Below are 6,499 nucleotides of genomic sequence, written 5' to 3'. Positions count from 1 at the left end.
GCCTCCTGCCCTTGCTGCGTCACAGCAGCCTTTCCTTAGCATGGTGGCACCGGCGGTAAACACATGTAGTCCATTTTACCATGTGTTCACTGTGCATGAGCCACCTCATAGGAGGCTTCCTCAAAGTAAAAAGTCAAAAATCGAAAAATCAGGGCAGACCTGATGGTCAGAACCGTCCTCTAACACTTGGTAATAAATTAAAAGTGATAAGTGACAATCAAATTATTTCTTTCCCACCATGCACCCCTTCCGATGATTTATGCTCCATCAATCCCTCCCTCCTCTGTTAATTCCCTTTTCCCCATTCCCTGTTAATTGTGCATTTTCTCTTTCTCTCCCAATTTTCTTTTACACTTTTTCATTGGGCCTCATCTTTTCCTGTACTTGAACCTCTGAAAAACTGGATTAATACTTGCTCAGTTCTTAGCAGTGAAGACCTTCAGATATGCCCGCAAGATAGCTCATCGAGTTAACCTTCACCAGTGACATTTGCTGTGACCTTGCAGGTAACACGTTTGTGTATAAATAAGGCCAACTCAGGCTTCTGTCTTGCCTTGGGTGGTTCAGTGACTACCGTTTAAATCGGAGTGATAATATCTGTTCTTTACAGTATTTACAGCAGCACTATGAACTAGAAGCACTATGTATAACAAGGTATTTGTAACGCTAAAATAGGAATGCAAAGAGAAAGTGGTAAGGTGGGAACAGGAATACGGGAGTGTGATAAAAAAGGTTAAATAAGTGGTAAACCCCTCTTTGCATATGAAAACAAGAACACTCTCCCAGTGCAATTAAAATTGTTGTTAGTATATTTCAGACATTGATATATTCTTTTAGGAATAAAAAGTGCTTCTTTACTTCTGGTCAAAGCCTTTCAATATTTAAAGTCGTACTATGATACGCATATATTTAAAATATTAGAACTTTGGCTAACACAATCTGCGTTTGTTTATTTAATGTTTTATTACCCTTTCAATCACAATAAAATAACTAAGACTATTTGGTATCTCTGAAAATATGAATATCCAACTTGCAGCTTAATACTTGTCCAACTCACTTATCCTAATTGCAGGGCAAAAGGTGAGGAGCTGCCCTGGTGCTGGATAATAAACACACATTCTTTGTGTTTTTAGGTCGCGCGCAAGCACTCTGGCCTGTTGTGATCTACCTGTGGCCTTTTAACCACGTCCACCGCGCACCCATCACTATCACTCGTTCATGGACTTGCCTTTCAAAAATCCTTTGTCATCACTGGTAAATGCTTTACGTTTGGCCTTGCTTGGGGCAGTTTTGTCACCACCTTGGAGACCGACCCTGTTACATGGATAATTTCATGTTTCCTGATACCTTTGACTGTGAGCAAATGGCGGCCCTGAAACTTATACTCTGGTTTCTCTTAAAATCAAATAAATCCTTCACCTTTTACTAAAGATTTCCGTGGAGAGAAATATTTAAGAGTTTCACTAAATTTTTGAAGCCTGTGCAGGGTTACCCCCCTTATTTAGTAAACAAAAGTATAACTATATAGTAGACAGATTGATTATTTGCTGGTTCCTCAAGTGCGACAACATTCTTTTGTTTTCCATCGATGAGCTTTGGGGGGTGATTCTTACTGGTTAACATGGTTAACCTATAGCCCTGCTACATGACATATAAGAGGGACGCTTGCTGCACAAAAAAACTCATATCATCCAAAAGGATCCACTACCATGTGGGAAGCAGCGATATAGCAACAGGTAAGGAAGGATTGATTGGTAAATGAAACACGTAACTATATCCAATCTGATTTTTATTTCTGTTTTGGCTCTTGCTTCTCCTTTCTCATTGATTATTGAGATTTTATTCAAATCCCCTCAGTGACTTAAATGTAAAGATGTGTTAAAGTATACATTTACAACCATATCTATCTATCTATCTATCTATCTATCTATCTATCTATCTATCTATCTATCTATCTATCTATCAAAAATATACATATCTTTATATCATGTCATGGTCTAGCAGCCAACTTTGAAACTAGTGAATAAAGTTTGAATCCAGCAAAATTAACCTCCTGCGATCCTGGGAAAAACACCTAATCAACCCTTGGCTAAAAGCCACAAGCAATAGGAAAGAAAATAGGTGGTACTTATGCAAGATCTATTGGCTTTGTCCATGGTATTTCTTAGCCATGTACAGCAGTGTGGCTGCTATGCAACATGGCTGAAAGTAAAAAAACAAAACAGTTCTATAGTGTGGTCACCGCTTGCTCCATCATAGGGCTTTTTTATTTTGAACCATGATGCACAGCAGCCACGCAGCTGTACAACACGGGAAAAAATATTGACAAAGCCAGTAGGTCATGCTTAGGTGAGACCTATTGGCTTTTCAGTGATTTGGGGAAAAAGCGATATGATGAGGCTAGCGCTGGCCGTGTCGACATATTCATTAGGTCAAACGTGCTAGCACTTTGACCTGTTGTAATTCATCTGTGGGCTTTTAACCACACTGTTAGACTTTTCATCCTTGGCGTGGTCTCCCTTAACTTTTTGCCTCTGTTCCCCAGGTTTTTGATGTGTGCTGGACTCTGATTTTACTGTTTTTGTTACTCTGGGCACTTTACCACTGCTAACCAGTGCTAAAGTGCAAGTGCTCCTGTTTAAAATGTGTATGTAACTGGTCCTCCATGATTGGCATATTTGTTTTACTGTTAAGTCCCTAGTAAAGTGCACTAGAGGTGCCCAGGGCCTGTAAATCAAATGTTACTAGTGGGCCTGCAGCACTGGTTGTGCCACCCACACAAGTAACCCTGTAATCATGTCTCAGACCTGCCACTGCAGTGTCTGTGTGTGTATTTTTACACTGTAAATTCGACTTGGCAAGTGTACCCACTTGCCAGGCCTAAACCTTCACTTTTCGTACATGTAAATCACCCCTAAGGTAGGCCCTAGGTAGCCCCAAGGGCAGGGTGCAGTGTATGGATAAGGTAGGACATACAGTAATGTGGTTTATATGTCCTGACAGTGAAATACTGCCAACTTTGTTTTTCACTGTTGCAAGGCCTGTCTCTCTCATAGGATAATATGGGGGCTACCTTTAAATATGATTAAAGTGTAGATTCCCCTAGAGAGTAGATGGACATGTGGAGTTTGGGGTCCCTGAACTCACAATTTAAAAATACATATTTTAGCAAAGTTGATTTTAAGATTGTGCGTTTGAAAATGCCACTTTTAGAAAGTGAGCATTTCCTTGCTTAAACCATTCTGTGACTCTGCCTTGTTTGTGGATTCCCTGTCTGTGTCAGTTTGACAGTTGGGTTGTTTTTCACCTCACACTAGACAGTGACGCAAAGGGAGCTGGGTGTAACCTGCATTTCCTGATTAGCCATCTCTGCTAGGAGGGAGGGGTGGGGTGGTCACTCTCATCTGAAAGGACTATGCCTGCCTCTGACAATGCAGGCTCCAACCCCCTGGTGTGTGTCTGAGGCCTTGCCTGGGCAAGGCAGGATTTCACAAGTAGGTGTGAGTCCCCTTTGAAGAAAGGTGACTTCAAAGACTAAAATGGGTATAAGAAGGGCACCCAAATCTACAGACTTGAGAAACACTTCTGGAACCAAGAGGAACCTCTGCCTGGAGAAGAGCTGATAGCTGAGGAAGAAGTGCTGCCCTGCCTGTGACTGTGCTTTGTGGAGCTTTCCTGCAGTGCTGCTTCTGCCAGAGTAAGAGGGCAAAGACTGGACTTTTTGTGCCTTCCATCTTGTGAAGAAATCTCCAAGGGCTTGATCTAGAGCTTGCCTCCTGTTGTTTGAAGTCTCAGGGACAGCAAAGACTTCTCTCTGCCAGCACCTGGAGTCTCTGGAGAGACTCCTGCTCTGACAAGTGGTGCCCTATCCAGTTCCTGGGCCCTTGAAAGAAAAGCTGGTGGAAATCCAAGGAAATCGACTTCGGACGACTCCGGACCGACGCCGCTGCTGAATCCGTTAATGCCGCCTGCACCTGACGCGTGACCTTCTCTGGAACGCGACGCTCTTCGCAGGCCCGATGCCGCTGCAGCCCCGCTGAAGTCCGCGACTCTGTGAAAGTCGCCGCACCACGTCGTGACCGACGCCGCTCGAAGTGCGTGAATTCAATGTTTCGCACAGACGCCACGATCCCCGTCTTCACGCATCGGCTTGTTTTCACTCTTCACCAAAGGTACTGTACTTGGGGGTCTACGCGACTCCGTGTCCGGCGCCGCTGGTGTCGGCTTGTTAGGAATTACTCCGTCACGACGCCGTGTTAACATCTCATCAAAGCATTTTTGTTTCTAAACGCTATTTTTGAGTTTAATCTTTAAAAATTCATAACTTGCCTTGTGTATGTCAGATTTTTGTCGTTTTGGTCTTGTTCTGTTCAGATAAATATTTCCTATTTTTCTAAACTGGTGTTGTGTCATTTTGTAGTGTTTTCATTAAGTTACTGTGTGTGTTGGTACAAATACTTTACACCTAGCACTCTGAGGTTAAGCCTACTGCTCTGCCAAGCTACCAAGGGGGTAAGCAGGGGTTAGCTGAGGGTGATTCTCTTTTACCCTGACTAGAGTGAGGGTCCTTGCTTGAACAGGGGGTAACCTGACTGTCAACCAAAGACCCCATTTCTAAAATACACCCTCAGCACGCCCATCCCTATTACTCCCTTTTCTTTCAAAAATCCTTTGTTATCATTGGTAAATGCTTTACCTTTGTCCCTCCTTCAGGTGGTTTTGTTACTGCCTTGGACACTAACCCTGTTACATGGATAATTGAATGTTTGCTGATATGTTTGTTTGCAAGCAAAAATCTTTTTCATTTTTGTGTCTCTCCTTTGAGCTCATGCTCATGGCGGCTGTGGCACTTTGAATTGGCTCGCTTATGTCAACTGTTTTATTTTCATTTTCAATTTCTGTCGCAATAAAAGTCCTGTTAGGAACTCAAGCAAACATGAGACCTACTGCATTAGAAATGCTTGTTAGGTTTTGCCTGCACAGCGTTTTCAATGTGCTTGTGAAATCTATTGTTAATATAGATCTGAAAAGGGGCTTACAGCCCGCCCCCTAACATTTTCATTAGTTCCTGTGTCTGCCACTTACTTTTCCTCCGTTTCCATTGGCTGTAGCATACTTCCTGCATTTACCAATGCTTGTTCCAAATGTGTTCAATCGTATAAGTGTACTGTTTACAACCACGTATCTCCCCGTATCTTTTTTTTCTGTTTTGCATGCACAGCGCTTGCCCTGTGCTTGTTTCGTTTTTTTGTAGCCAAGTTTAGATCCACATGCAATTGAAAAAATGACACTAACAAATTTTCAAATTCCTCAGTGCTTTACCCTCAGTGTTATAAATAACTATAGAAGTAAATATAAACCTTAGCTCTTACCCATGAGAGCAGTGCTAGGACACTTTGATGTCACCCTCATGCACGTCCCTGGATGTCCTCGATGCAGGCGCTTGACAGGCGCTTCGTTAACAGTCGTTAATTGGCTGAGGCAAGAGGTCAGAGCTCCTGATATGCATGAAAATTGTGCCAATCAGCAGATATCCCTCTCACTGCTCTCCTCCTGGCCTTAAGTTTGTTGATGAACACACACAAGTATGTATGCTAATGTGAAAGGCTTCAAATACTGGTAACAAAGGTGCTGAGGAGGTTGAAGTAAATGTGCCGAAGCAGGCAGCCCAGGTGGGTGGACAGTGATTTGAAACTTTGGTGAACAGCAGGATTTCGGCCAGTACTAGGCAACAAGAAATGTTTATGATCATCTAACACAAAGCGCAAACACAGCACTTTCTGCACTGAAAGCATCTCTGGGGACTGGTCTACTTCATAGAGCACACAATAACTGATTAAAAACAACTACATGCACGAAAATCACATGAGTAGATGTACATATACAGAGAGAATTTATTAGGGATTAAAATGATTTATAGGTGAGCACTTTTTAAACCCTTCCTGCCAAGAATAATTGCAAATAGCGAAGAGGAACGTTCACACATTTTCATGTAAATCCCTCCAAAAAGGGTTTCTACACTTTCGGAAACCGAAAGCAGTGTTCAGCTTGTTATTGTTGTCTCATAGTTTCTTTTAATAGCTATAGAAGGAAGGTGTCTCATGTTTGAGAAACAGGCAACTGTACTAGTCTCATTTAACATTTCTTTGTTTTACCCAGGTTATGAAGACATAAATAATTGATCTTTCACCCAAAAAGCATGTTTGCCTCTCTTACTGATTCAAACACTGTGATGGAAGTAGGATTAAAACTCCATTTAGGTGATAAGGAGCCACTGTTGTATGCTGCCAACGCAAGAGGGCTCGAGAGTGCAAGTTAACATTTAATTGTGGAACTTTTGCATGTGGAGATAGAGCACAAAAATGGCAAATTGTTATATTGCCAGGGGCTCAAAAATCGTTACACTGATGCTGCTGTGTTTCTTTCTAGACGATTGTCTTTAGCTAATCCATCAAAAACAAATTAAGTTTTGTTTTGCGAAAAGCGCAGAAAACGCACC

The 6,499-nt window shown here is 42.2% G+C and overlaps 1 pseudogene; it reads left to right on the top strand.

Annotated features, from left to right (window-relative positions):
* The first annotated feature begins 1,381 nt into the window (after positions 1-1,381).
* Positions 1,382-1,490, top strand: LOC138302253 (U5 spliceosomal RNA; annotated as a pseudogene).
* The last annotated feature ends 5,009 nt before the right edge of the window (positions 1,491-6,499 follow it).

The sequence above is a fragment of the Pleurodeles waltl genome, chromosome 6 (assembly GCF_031143425.1).
Source record: "Pleurodeles waltl isolate 20211129_DDA chromosome 6, aPleWal1.hap1.20221129, whole genome shotgun sequence".
Lineage (NCBI taxonomy): Eukaryota > Metazoa > Chordata > Amphibia > Caudata > Salamandridae > Pleurodeles > Pleurodeles waltl.
This window is presented reverse-complemented; position numbering and strand designations above follow the sequence as displayed.